General features: G+C 37.0%; 1 protein-coding gene across 4 annotated transcripts in view; it reads left to right on the top strand.

Moving 5' to 3' along the window:
• The window catches only part of CNTN5 (contactin 5), a 636,498-nt gene that overhangs the window by 68,959 nt on the left and 552,236 nt on the right, over positions 1 to 15,303 (top strand). The window lies entirely within an intron of this gene.

Raw genomic sequence — 15,303 nt, 5'->3', positions numbered from 1 at the left:
CGTAATTGTTTTCCAAAGTTCAAAATAAGTTTTGTCCTAAATGTTTGTATGTGTGTGTTTTCATGATGTATCCTCATAAGACTGGAAAATAACTTCTGCTTGGCAACTTGTCCTTATAATTAGAATTTCTATTCGTACCATGCTAGTTGCAAACAGATCAGTAAGCTCAAAATAATTCAAAATTATAAATTAACTTCCATAGCGAGTTGCTTGTAGACAAAAATCTACCACTACATTGGTTCAAGTATTTTTATTAAAAATTACCTTAAATTGCAATTTCTTCTATTTTGTTCTCATAAATGTCATAGGTAACATTCTATTTTGATTCTGTGAGCACTTTTTATTTACGCCTAGGTTTGTGTTAAAACTGATCTATTGTGTCAGAACTATTTACATCCTTTTATCTAAACACATAATTAAGTGTTTGCAATCAAAGGTCTCTGTCAGTCAGATATATAAATATACTAATTAGTTATGAGACTGTCCATAGGAGAGCAAAATCAATAACATATGGAAGCTAACAAACAAAATACCAGCTTTCAGCCTTATGACTTACTATTCACATTTAAGTTTCTCTCATCAATTATTTGAGCTTTGGAGATTAGCATTGTCTTTCTGTTAACACATGTCTATATAAAGTTTAAATGAGTCACTGTAAAACTCAAAGTCCAAAGGGTACGAACCCTTGCTGTTAAATCAAAAAGCTTTTTAAATTTTCACTATTATGGTTTTCCACACACTTTCTCAGTTCTAATTCTCACTATTTAAATTTGGAATTGCTGTTGTGATAAATCCCAGCCACTGTGTTCAAGATGCTGGCATAAAACAGAAGTATGACTATCTAGTAGTCAGAATTTAGCTTGTTTCTATGGTCAAGACAGATTTCAGGACAGGTAAATGGATGTTTATTCTGAAATTATCATTCTCTTCTGATACACTGATGTTTGACTTTGCACCCTTTGGTACTTTGGAGGATAACTTTTATCTTTATTGATGACTTATTTTTAATAGACTTAGTTTAACTTTTTTCAGCTAATTTATTTTTTAAGTGGCAATTGTCTTAACTTCATGGTTTACGCTAATGTCACAATGACTTATTTCATACATTGATGATATCATTTGTTTAATATTTTGGTTAGTATGTACTTTCAAGAACTGAGTGGAACATGGAGTCAACTAATCATCCATTAAGTTGCATATTTATTACCCTATGAGTAATATATAATAACTTAAAAAAAAATGGGATGAGATTCAAAACAATCTATGTGGAAGAGGCTGATGGGAAATGAATAGATGAAACTTCAGAGGTGCAGGTTTTGCCAGCTGAGAGACTAAGAGAGCTGGTTGACATTCAAGCTCCACTTCTTCCTAGCTCAAGTTTGGTGCATTGTTAAGAATAAGAAATCAGGCAAAAGGCTGCAGGAGACCTGCATGGATGAGAAAGAAGATCATGGAAAAATTCAAATGGAAGAAGAGAGTCTATGAAATGTGGAAACGGAGTCTAGCCACTTGGCAGGAATACAGGAGCATTGTCAGGGAATGCAGGGATGCCACAAGGAAGACTAAGGCCCACTTGGAATTAAATCTGATGATGGAGGTTAAGGACTATAAGAAAGGCTACTATATCAGTAGGAAAAGGAAGACAAGGGAGAATGTGGATCCACTGATGAATGGGATGTGTGCCTTAGTAATGGAGGACACTGAGAAGGTCCTTCTTTGCTTCGGTATTTACAGCTAAGACTGTCACTTGGGAATTCCTGACCCTGGAGACAAGAGAGTCTGGAGAAAGAAAGACTTCTCCTTAGTCAAGGAGGATCTGGTCAGAGATCATAGAATCATAGAATCATAGAATCATAGAATCATAGAATCATAGAATCATAGAATCATAGAATCATAGAATCATAGAATCATAGAATCATAGNAATCATAGAATCATAGAATCATAGAATCATAGAATCATAGAATCATAGAATGGCCTGGGTTGAAAAGGACCTCAAAGATCATCTAGTTTCAACCCTACTGCTGAGTGCAGGGTCGCCAACCACTAGACCAGGCTGCCCAGAGCAATGTCCAGTCTTGCTTTGAATGCCTCCAGGGACAGGGCATCCACAACCTCCCTGGGTAACCTGTTCCAGTGCGTCACCATCCTCTGAGTGAAAAACTTCCTCCTAATATCTAACCTAAATCTCCCCTGTCTTAGTTTAAAACCATTCCCCCTTGTCCTATCACTATCCATCCTCATAAACAATCGATCCCCCTCCTGTTTATACGCTCCCTTCAAGTATTGGAAGGCCACAGTGAGGTCTCCCTGGAGCCTTCACTTCTCCAAGCTAAACAAGCCCAGTTCCCTCAACTTTTCTTCATAGGAGAGGTGTTCCAGCCCTCTGATCATCTTGGTTGCCCTCCTCTGAACTTGTTCCAAGAGCTCTGCGTCTTTCTTGTACTGGGGGCCCCAGGCCTGAACACAGTACTCCAGATGGGGCCTCACAAGAGCTGAGTAGAGGGGGACAATCACCTCCCTTTCCCTGCTGGCCACCCCCTTTTTAATGCAGCATGGAACACAGTTGGCCTTCTAGGCTGCCAGTGCACACTGCTGGCTCATGTCCAGCTTCTCATCCACCAGGACCCCCAACTCCTCCTTGGAAAACTTGATGCACACAAATCCATGGTTCCCTGTGGGATACGCTCATGAGTCCAGAAGCACTTGGCAGTTGTGATTGCCAAGCCATTCTCTATCATCTTTGAAAAGTCATGGAGAATGGAAGAGGTGCTTGAGGACTGGAGAAGAGACGGTGTCACTCCAGTCTTCAAAAAGGGCAGGAAGGAGGATCTGGGAAACCACAGCCCAATCAGCCTCGTTTCCATTCTTGGAAAGGTAATAGAGCAGATTACTCTGGATGTCATCTCCAAGCAACTAGAAGGAAATAAAGTTACAAGGAGTAGTTAATATGGATTCACCAAGTGAATAGTCTTCTTTGGTGTCATGGCTATCTGGGTAGACGAGGGAAGAGCAGTGGATGTTATGTATATTGATTTCAGCAAGGTTTTTGACATTGTCTCCCATATCATCCTCATGGGTAAGCTTAGGAGGTGTGGGATATATGAATGGGCAGTGAGGTGGGTTGAGAACTGGCTGACTGACATATTTCAGAGGGTTTGATCAGTGACAGAGAGTCTAGTTAGAAGCCTGTAAGTAGCAGTGTTCCCCAGGTTTGATGGTGAGTCTAGTCTTGTTCAGTATTTTCACCAATGACCTGGATGATCAATGCCCAGAGTGGCTGTGGTGTCTCCTTCTCTGCAGATGTTCAAAACCCACCTGGATGCTCCTGTATAAACAACTCTTGGGAAATTGCTTTAGCATGGAGTTGAACTAAATGATCTTGCAACCCCTACCATTTTACAATTCTGTCCCCTATGAGAACAGACTGAGAGAGCTGGGGCTGTTCAGCCTGGACAAGAGAAGGCTCCTGGGAGACCTGAGAGCAGCCTTTCAGTATCTAAAGGGGCTATAAGAAAGAAGGGGACAGACTCTTTAGCAGAGTCTGCTGTGAAATGACAAGAGGAAATGGTTTCAAACTAAAAGAAGGAGATTTAGACTAGATATAAGTCAAAAGCTTTTACAATAAGGGTAGTGAGGGAATGGAAAAGGTTTCCCAGAGAGGTGGTGGATGCCCCATCTCTGGAGACATTCAAGATCAGGCTGGACAGGGCTCTGAGCCCTCTAATCTAGCTGGAGGTGCCTCTGTTCATGGCAGGGGAGTTGGACAAGATTACCTTTAAGGGTCTCTTCCATCTCAAGTTATTCTAAAATTCTACAATTTTTTGTTTACAGAGCAATGTCTAAATTACAAAAATGTTAAATTAACATGATGAATGAATAACTTTGACTAAACAACTTCTTCAATGATCTGTTGGTCTGTCTGAAGAGACCTTGTTCTCAGGGGTTTGGAAACTAAGGAAATGGTTGTGCAAGAATTACTTACTAATTTATAATTGTTTTTCATGCTTTCTGACAGTACTTTGCAATATAATCCTCAAATGGATAATTTCAGTATAAGCTTAATTTTAAGCATTAGCTCAAATCCATTCATCAGTGGGACTGTTTTTTTTTAAAGAGGGCTAGATTTAAAATGTAAACATGTGCCTTCATGGATTAATTCTGTAATACTCGGAGACATAAATCTTGCAACAACTCAATTAAATGTCAGTTAAACTTTTCTAAAAACTGAAACCTGTGTAAGTAACTGGGAATCTGGACATAAGAAGAGGAGTTGAAAAGGAACTAGCCAAATAGTTTTCCTCGGATTCCATTCAGTATAGTTGGTTTTGCTGTCAAAACTGAATACAAGTCTTGCCAAATAAATCTTTGTTCTGTGAGATTTTTTCTTATAACTTGCACATTGAAAATGAAAGCTTCCTTTTTTTTTTCTTTTAAGCCTTAAACTATTATTAAATGGGAACAACTCTATGAGTGTCATCTATACAAGAGCTCAAATTAAGATTCAGACTGTCTATTAACCAGGATAAACAGTTGTCAAATTGCATCTATTTTGCTTAAAGGGAAAAGAGAAATAATTGAATCCTTAGCTGGATACTGAAGTTGCCTGTAGCTGGGACAAAGAGGAAGGAAAAGAAACAATTCTGGTTTCATGGGTTTAGTCTGATGCAAATTTTGGCACCCTCCACATTGTGTTACTGTCTATTTTTCATATGGATGTCTTGTATCCTCCTTCATCTCTACGAGTTACAGCTATTACAACCACAACCACAAAGCAGAGTAATTACTCTGCAAGAGCCACTGCTGAATATTTTATGTACTATTACATGAAAAATATTACATGCTCAAGGTATTTCTGTTGCCAGACAGAGTTTTCTGCTCTGTACCACCGGCAGGGCTACTCGAATGAACAGCTCTGTGAAGTACTTGCTGGGAACTTCTTGTGAAATTGTTTTCCTAAGATGAAACTTTTCCTAGAAATGAGTGGCTTTAAGACAGCTCTTAAAAAGTTTTCTAAAGTATAAACTAGATGTCCACAGTAAACATGAAATGAAGTAGCAGACCATGGAAACACAGTGACTTCTACTTGTTTTTTCCATAGCATAGATGAATGCTTAATTGTTGCTTAACACATTTCATTTAGCTGTTTCTTATTTGGAGGCTTAGAAGATGCCAGGGGTTAAACTTGGCCTGTCTGCATCTAAAGTGGGGCTCACCATGAAGATTTCGTTGTTTCAAATTTCTCTCTCATCCTCAAAAATCTCTTCCTTACCTACTCCCTGGAGTAACTTTTGAGAAAGCACGAAAAAATTTCAGTGAAGCAATGAAAACAGTTTTTGACCTTTCATAAAATAGGAAAAATATTTCCTGTTCCTTTGCAATTCTAACCTCAGCACCATTTCCTATTGTGCCTCCTGTCAAGCTTCCTTGTTTCTGGCTCCCCAGGCATATAGCAATGATTAAAGAAGTGCCTTTTTTTTCATAGAGAAGATATAATGATAGACATGGTAACATGTCTGCCTTTTGAGAAGAAAATTGGCTCTGGGCAGCCTGGTCTAGTGGTTGACAACCCTGGACTCAGCGGGGGGTTGGAATTCAATGATCTTTGAGGTCTTTTTCAACCCAGGCCATTCTATGATTCCATGATAGCTCTAGTGTAAGACTTAGGAAGCAAATATTTATTCAGAGCTCAGTGCGTGGCTGGGATGATGTATGGTATGTAAGGTAAAGGTCATCCAGTGACTGATGAGCATAAGAGGACATAAAGAGAATGTGAGCAGCTGATCATTCCTTACTACCTATCCAACCCACAGGCTGAATAAAGTAAGGTCTTGTGGAAAAAGAAAAAAAATCCAGCATGTTTTTGAACAGAGGAAAAAAATAAATACTTTGTTCATTCTCAAAGATTTGCATTTATAACAAAAAAAAAAAAGAATTTTCTGTGGATTAGTTCAATGAAGAAGTAAAATAGATGTTTTCTGTGGCTTTTTAATACTATTCATCCACCCAAGTATTTCAGTCTGTCTCTATGAATGCTAATGTTTTGCGTACTCCAGTCAGAAAGGGAAATGTGCAGTGAGTGGGTTCTGCAGACTGGATCTCTTTAGGCTTGGTTCTCCTCTCCTTTAAGACAAATGCCACGCTCTGCGTACATTGCCAGCTCCTGTTGGTCACAATACACAATTTTCTCAGAATAGAAACCCATCTTTCAAAAAGAGCGTCTCGGATTATCAGTACCTTTTGTTCCATGTGTCTCACATAGACGAAAATGGAGTAACACACAAGAAACAGCAAGGTTTAAAAGGCTTGCAACTCATCTGAGGAGAAATGCATCAGCACAGAGAAGCCATTTCTGTAGCAAAAGGTTCAGATTTCAGTTAAACATTTTGGAACTCAACAAAAAATATTTGACATTTTTAGCAGTTACTTGATTGTTTCTTTCCTTTCTCTGCAATTACTGTCACTTTAACCTTGATCCACAGAAAAACTAATGCATAATCTCATTTAGATCATTTTTATTCTGCTGTTTCTATTTAGAGTCTTTGAAGCAATCTCAGCAGACAATACCCAAACTGACTAGTGGTTATACTTTTGCGAGAATGCTATAATTTCGCCTTCTGGCTCTGCAGGTTCAGCTCCTTTTCTCTTTCTTTACTCTGTACACATCGGGGTTTTTTACTTTTCCAACTTTCATGCCTTGCTGACTTGGTGGCTTTGTCTAGATCATCTTTTTGATCATATACCTCATAGAGCTGATAGACGTACATTTTCATTGGTGATTCATTCTGTGAATGTCTCATGTCATGCATTTTATCGCTATTTTATTCAGACGACTGCAGAGATGATTGCCATGTTAATGTTTTTATCCAGATAGTAATACCGCAGGTGACTACTGGTAATTAATCATCAAATGCTTTATTCTTTTTATAACAGAGGAGCTTTTTAACACTGTGCAAGAGTCATAACCTGCGAAACCCAAAAGTGTTAGAAGAATCCGACAGAAATAGCTAGGCTCTTACAGAAATCTGTGTCAAATATTGAACTCTAATCATAAATATTTATAGGATGCAAGTGTGTGTGTGTGCATGCGTAGATGTTAGGAAAGTTATTTCTTCCTATCATAAGTTTTATAGATTTAATTCCCATTAAAAATAATGCAACAGCCATCATTACATATCACCTCAATGTAGCAGCAGTGTGTTAATAATGATAACCCAGATTCTCCCTTGCAGATAAACTACAATCTTTCAGCTGTTTAAATACAAGTTTTCTATTGGAAAAAAACTGTACAAGCAGCCATTTTTTTCATCTTTATCTATAAAGACTATTCATGTCCGTTCAACCAACCTTTCATTGCACTCAGTAAGAAAATTAATGGCAGAGCAGACAGTAATGTCAGGCAGTCGGTGTTTAGACATGAGCTAATATTTTCCATTACTGACTGTGTGATTAATTTACTATGATTGCAGTTAGAAGAATGAGCAGAACAATGTCATATTTACAAATTTATTTTGGAGGTTGAGTAGTACAAAACATACTTAAAATGATATTGTACTACGATAATTATGAATGTGTATTATAGTCAATAGAGACACCTAGAATAGCCCTTTATTGTGTCTTCCAATCATCATAGGGATTGATTAACATTGACAAAAGATTCTAAAAGCCTACAGCATCTAACAGTGTTCCAGAGAATCCAGCATTAGACAACATTCAGGGTAGCCACTGCACACATCTGTTCTTCTCTTTGCTACTGTTTTTCTAGAATACTGCAGAAATATTTGTATTTTCAGTAGTGTTGGATATTTTCCTGGTAAGATGACAAGAAGTTTAAGGTTCTAAAATAAAACAGAAAAACACACACAGAGACACAAAAAAATTTAAGAAATATTTTAATTTCAAGGAGAACATGTTTTTGACCGGTCACACAACACTCCTATGTTATTTGTCAAACAAATACTGGTATGTGCACTGAAGGCACTTATATGCCTTTAAAAAGCTAATCTTCAGCCTCCATGTGTGAGATTAATCCCATCTAACTTGAAGCATCCATCCTTAATATGGATGTATTTGTCTGAGCCAGACAGCGTGGTGACATTTTATAGTCAGGGAAGAGAAATAGCCACTTGTGGAACATGATTAATCTCATCATGACTTAGAAGTCTAAAATAGTTCAGATGAATTGAGCCCTAAAAATGGCTATATTTCTACACTGTTTATAGGATGCTGGGGTGACAGTCTGAGACATCTCTGTCTATATTCCTGGCATAGAATGTTAGATAGGTGAAAGTCTAAAATATCTGACTTCTGTAAGAGTTTTGGACCCATTTCTTAGATCCAGAGGGCTTGAGTGAATTATGTCCAAACCTCCTGTGAAGGCAAAATCCAAGTGTCTATCAGTCCCCTGTATGCCTCAGTTTCTCTGACTGGAAAGCTCATTCTAGACTGTAAGGAATGCATGGAACAGCATACAAGTTATAGACACAAATAGAATCATGGATGATCTTTACTTTTTCCAGTATTTTTTGGTCCATCAATACCTTTCCTAAACATCCTACTTATTCCTGACTTTCATAACATTTCCCTCCCTAATTTTCTGTTTTTCCTTCTGAAAAGGATGCTCTTATGTCTCCTGGGTTATTGATCTTTGGTGTAAAACCTACTTTCTCTATTTTCTATTTATGGTAAATCCATTCCTTTCTTCTAGCTTCTCAATCTTAGTTTTTTCTTTTGCTTTCTTCTGATCTCTTGATACCAAAATTGTGTATTCTGCTATTTTTTTTTCTTCTAATATCTTTCCATTCACAATTATTTTATTTTCTCCTAACACAAGTAAAGGCAAGGTTCAAATTCTGCAAGATTTGACTTCTGCAAACTGAGTCTTGCAAACTCTCACAATTTCACTACAAGTTCTATGCTATTTCCTATTTTACTTAAAACTTCAGTTCCTACAGGCAGCTGAGAACAAGCAACTCCAAGCTTTTATCAAAATTACCAAATGCTTAGCCCCCAAGATTTGACAAAAAAGCCTAATCATGCAGAGTATAGTAAGAACTCAGATACCAGAAGGCAAATAAAAATCCAGACTACCCCTCTTTTAATATTTCTCTTCCTTTACATTATCAAGAAAAATAGCCTCACAGCTGAGAAAATAAGAGAACTGCTTTTGAAGTTAGATACGTAATTACATTGGGGAGAAGGGAGGAAAGAAAATAAAATACTAAAAAATTTGCAGTAATATGAGGAACACTGAGTACCAACTATCACTACAAAAATAAACCACAAAAATAAACTACGATTATTTTTGTACTTGTCAAGTTGAATAGTAAGTATGAAAAAGCTTTGTGTAAAACCACAGTAAGATTATCTCTGTTAAATGAGAATGATTATCCTGATCATACAGGATAATTTTTCTGAAGTTCGTGAAGTTGCTCAGCGAACCACCTACAGCTCCATGTAACAACTTGAGAAAAAAATAATGATATTGTCAGGCAGTAAAGAAATTCACAATATTTCTGCAGACTTTTAGGAGCTGTTAAACTCCATTATTGACTCCATTTTTGTCTTTAACTTTATTGATCCTACAAGCTTGTGAACAATGTTCCATATTTTCTGCTGTGAGTAGGTGGTGATATTTATATCAGCCATTCTAGAAAAATTGAAAATATACTAAGTTATTTCTTTTAGTACGTATTCCTTTTTTTCCCAGATGTATTTCAACAACATGTGTGGATTGACTGAATATTCACCAGAGCTGTGAATGAAATAAAAGGAGAAAACAGGATTTTGCGAGGTTCCATTTTCTGTTACGTAGTCAGTTTTAAGTGCAGATTAGCCCTACACATATTCTTTGGAATTAGTCAAGTTTTCTTTCCTGCAACAATGCCTGCATATTTATTGCTAATGAAACCCTAAATGCATTCTTAAAAGTGCTACATTCAGAGTTCAAAGATGACTTAGAGGGTACTAGTGTATGCTTTAAATTAGCTTGCTTTTGGGCAGCCCTAACACTTTCCAAAGATGAACTGTACATTATTTACTTCAATACATGCAAGATTATCACAGAATATTTTAGAACTCAAGACTGCAGTTTCATTTTCCCTATATCTGGAAGATACTATTGGAAAGTGATGGGGTTTTGTTTGTTTTTGATGAACTAAAAATAAACAACTCTAAGCTTTTGTTTAACAAAATACGTTAGCACTAATCTAAATGTTGGCATGCAAATCCTACTGACTTCAGTGGAACTGTCCACTTGATACAATTTTAGTATGTGTTGTAATTCCTCATTTGTCTCTGATTTTTTATTAAGATTGAATTCAGTTAAATATGTGCAGTCATCCTTGCCTGGTCAACAAGGAAGTTGGACAGCTAAAACAATTCTAATTTAGTGGGCTAGAGAATTAGTGAAATAGTGAGACTGAAGATTGAGTTGAAATACAATAAGCAAAGATTTCACATCCTAATACCTGTAGTATATCGTTTATTTCTGAAAAGTTTCATTTTTAGATATACAATTCTGCTTAATAATGAGAATTACAGTAAAGATAGTTTGCAATTTTTCTGAAATCAGACTTCTGATAATGTGAAAGTGCACAATCATACCTGAATTTTGACCGAGACTTGTGAGACAGCTCTGGTTCTTGTATAGTGGTTGCTCTCTCTTACTGATTAGTGAGGATCTGGTAAGCATACAATAACGGGCACAATAATACCAATACACAATTAAATGAGTGGCATATCATCTGCACGTAACAATTGTGATTATTCACATTCAGAGACAAGATAGTGATTCTGCACCAAAGCATGAATGAAGAGATCAAGTGAACTAAAACAGACTGAATCACAGTAATTGAGGTGATAATTTATTTGGAGACGGGTGACAACTGAGAAGAAAAACTTCAAACAACTGTTTGAATCTTGATTTCTTATGTAGGTTCAGCAAAGTACTGCAGCTTAGATTGATGAATTTATTGATGAGAATAAGAATGAAATTCTTAAATTATGAAGGTATGAGGCAGAAAATGAAAGGAAGATTTTTTCTTTGTAATCTGTTGGAAGTCTCTTAATTTTGCTTATAGGTATTCTGCTTGAGTGTGTGTTATTTATATCACATGAAAGGTCCTTAAAGAACTACTTGAACTACTTTCTCTGTGAGAACAGCTGGGGAAATATGGGGTTGAATCAGCCATCGGGGAACTATTTGAGACCTTGTGCAGTTTGTAACAGATGCAAAGAACTAAGATCATATATATATAAATTTAAATGCGATCTTATATATTTTCACACGGCAATGAGATGTACTAATGAAGGTCGGGATCCCATTCTATCAGAATATTGACAGTGAGTTGACATTACTTCCTGCCATGGAGAACTTAAATTCCAATTAGATCAGATAAATGCTAGTGAGAATGAGAAGTAGTAATGAATCTTTTTAAAGTCCCTGTGTAATTTTTCACATGATTCACTGGAATTTATTTGAATAGTATCTAGGTCCCCAGCATCCCACTTACATTTATTGCTTACTCTGTGGTCACATAACTGTATTTTTCACCATAATCTCTTTTTATATCTTTTAATACTCAGAACTTTCCCACAATGTCTTAAGAGCAGTACCTGACTGTCACTGCTCAATAACGAACTTGAGTAAAGCGGAAGATGTATCAGTTCCATGTTTGAATATCTTCCCCTCGCTTAAAACCCTCTGCTTTATTCCTTCTTGCATTAAAGATCTCTGTATGTGAAGATGTGTAAGTCTCATTCTTGTTCACCCTTTCGTCCCTGACTTCTTCTCATTCACCCTTTTCTCATTCCTAGTAAGGTTTTCTGACCACTGGCCTTAGTGCTAGTACTATTAATTTTTATTTTCAAGTGCAGTCTTTATGAGATATTGGACCATATCAGTAAAATTATGTCTTAAGCACTAAGATAGTCATGTTAATTTCAGCATAAATTATTACACAATGTAACTATGGAAAAAGAAAGCATAAAACAGTTTTATGGGCATAATTTTCTGACTCTAAATGTCAGTGTAAACAAAACTCAGAGCTTAACAGTGTTAAATATGATTACATATTTTGTCTTTCTCTGTTTGTAAATGGCCAAATGATACTTTCTATTGTAACCTAGATATTTAGAAAATCACCCTTGTATTTTAGAAAATTCAGGATAAAATAAATAATGAACAAAAAGTTGTATCAGTTCTCAAATTTGACCTCTGTGTTTTATTTATACATACTATGGGACACTGATCAGGCTTGGCTATTCACTTGCCACTGTATTTTCTGAGATATCAGTCAGTACTTGTGTTATCCTAAGTGGGATGCTGTGACTATACATGCCAAATAGCAATCTGCATAGATGAATTGTCCAGGACAAAGTAAAGTGAAGTGGAATATTATCATCCAATTTTACAGAAAAGCAATGAAAGCAACAACAAATTTAAGATAGAATTCATGTCACTTATCTCTTTTTATCTGCAATGTATATATACACCTCTGGCGTTGTTTCTTTTGGTTATTTTCATTGTTGTAGAAATAAACTGACTGCAAAGATACTAAAGATGTAACTCAGACTCCTATTTTCCATTCTATAAAAGAAAGAAAGAAATGAATTGCTTTCTAAGTGACTATTTAACTCTATAGACTGTAGTTCAAGGTTAAGACAAAGTTTTCTAATCTGAAGTCATATGACAAAACTGGCAGATGGAAAAATTGAACAGTCACATCTGAATTTTTCAGTCCAATATACCCACTGTAGGGCCCTCTTTTAACAAAAATGAGAATGATAAGGACTGTTCCTCAGGAAACTGAAAGCATATTCATTTACATGTTTGATAAAATCTTAGGTAAACCACTGATTGTGCCTGGAGCTCCTGCTGACTGGAATGAGCTTCCTAGAGAGGTGGTTGATGCCTCATGCTGGACAGTGTTCGAGAGGCATTTGGATAAAGTCCTCATAAACAGGTTTTAGTTTTGGTTAGCCCTGAAATAATCAGGCAGCTGGACTAGATGAAATTTGAAAGACTCTTCCAACTGAATTATTCTATTCTGTTCTACACTGTTCTATTTACTTGGTAACAGATCCTGGAAGACTCTGAGGATGTCTTGCAGAGAGGCACAGGATGATGACTGTTTCACATGAAAAGTATACAAATTGGTAGGTCTAAGTACCCAGATAATGGAGTCTTATAAATGATTTCCTTAAAAAAACTCATTACAGTCTATGTTACTTAAATTATGTACAGGTTCCTCTGCTTTGACAATCACCATTTTGATTTTGAGCACTACTATATGTTTGCTGTTGGTTCTTTACCATAGGCTTCTTATGTTTCACATCTAAATCACATAGATTATAAAAAAGTAAGACATGAAAAAATATTTTTGAGACACATTAAAAACTTTACAAATATCCAGACCTAATGCATCTTAGTACAATCACATTCTTCATCCTACCATGTATATAAATTCTGATTTTACACTCTTTTTATGACTCAGTATTTCTTTTTCTGAAAAAAAAAAATTGTAAGTTTATTAATTATAAAATAGTTATATTAGTTTTTTACTATAGTAGTTATTAACTGTATCAGTGGACATGGGAAGAGCTACTGAAATCTGAACTTTTTTCCAAATTGGAAAGATATGAATTGGACGGATGGACTGTTTGATGGACAAGGAACTGGTTGTGAGATCAATGCGAGGTCAATGGCTCAATGTCTGGATGGAGATCAGTGACGAGTGGTGTCCCTCAGGTCACTACTGGTACTGGTGCTCTTCAACACATTCATCAATGACATTGACAGTGGGATCGAGTGCACCCTCAGCAAGTTTGCAGATGACACCACGTTGTGTAGTGTGGTTAACACACCCAAGGGATGGGATGCCATGCAGAGAGACCTATCCAGGCTCAAGCAGAGGACTAAGGTGAACCTCATGAAGTTCAACAAATCCAAGTGCAAGGTCTTGCACCTGGGTAATGGCAATTCCCACTATCAGTACAAGCTGGGGAATGTAAAGATGAGGGAGAGCCCTGATGAAAAGGATTTGGGAGTACTGGTGAATGGGAAGCTGGACATGAGCCAGCAGTGTCCTCACTGCCCAGAAAGCCAATTTTATCCTGTGCTGCATCCAAAGCAGCATGGCTAGCAGGTCAAGGGAGGTGATCCTGCCCCTCTGCTCTGCGTTGGTGAGACTTCACCTAGAGTACTGTGTCCAGACATGGAGTCCTCAGTACAGGAGAGACGTGGACCTTGTGGAGAGTGTCCAGAGAAGGGCCACAAAAATTATCCAAAGGATGCAACACCTCCCTTATGAGGACAGGCTGAGAGAACCAGGGCTGTTCAGCCTGGAGAAGAGAAGGCCCCAGGAACACCTGACAGCAACATTTCAGTATCTAAAAGGGGGCTGTAAGAAAGAAGGGGAGAGACACTTTTGCAGGATCTGTTGTGATAGGACAAGGAGAAATTGTTTTAAACTAAAGGAGGGGAGATTTAGATTGGATATAAGGAAGACATTTTTTATAATAATAGTGGTGAAGCACTGGAACATGTTGACCAGAGATGTGGTGGATGCCTCATCCCTAGAGACATTCAAGGTCAGACTGGATGGGGCTCTGAAAACATGATGCTGCAGATGTTCCTGTTCACTGCAGGAGAACTGGACTGGATGGTCTTTATGGTACCTTCCAATTCAAGTGATTCTATGATTTTATGATTTATTGATTAATAATCTTGTATAGTAAATAAAGCATGATAATGACATTGATATAGAGACAGATAAGGAACATTTAGAATATCATGAGAAATGACTAAACAAAATCCAGATATTTATTCATTTGGTATAAATTTAATTTATATTTGAAAATTCAAATGCACATTTTGAATTTCATATTTCTTTCTGACTTCATATCTTAAAAGTCAAAATAAAAGATTCTGTGCTATTTGTATTTTGAGAAAAAAATAAGCATAATTAGAAGTGGTGGATAAAATCTTAGTTATTTTCATTTAATAGTGATATATATTTTTTTTCAAACAAAGCTGTGAAATCTAAGCTTTTAAAATTGAAGTGGATTGAGAACTGGCTGAGTGGCAGAGCTCAGAGGGTTGTCATCAGTGACACAGAGTCTGATTGGAGGCCTGTATCTAGTGGTGCTCCCCAGCTGTTGGTTCTGGGGCCAATCTTGCTCAACATCTTCATCAGTGACCTGGATGAAGGGATAGAATCCACCCTCAGCAAGTCTGCTGATGACACAAAGCTGGGAGGATTGGCTGACACACCAGAAGGCTGTGCTGCTATTCAACAAGACCT

This window comes from Numida meleagris, chromosome 1 (assembly GCF_002078875.1).
Source record: "Numida meleagris isolate 19003 breed g44 Domestic line chromosome 1, NumMel1.0, whole genome shotgun sequence".
Taxonomy (NCBI): domain Eukaryota; kingdom Metazoa; phylum Chordata; class Aves; order Galliformes; family Numididae; genus Numida; species Numida meleagris.
Note: the sequence above shows the minus strand (reverse complement) of the source record. Positions and strands in the feature narration are given on the sequence as shown.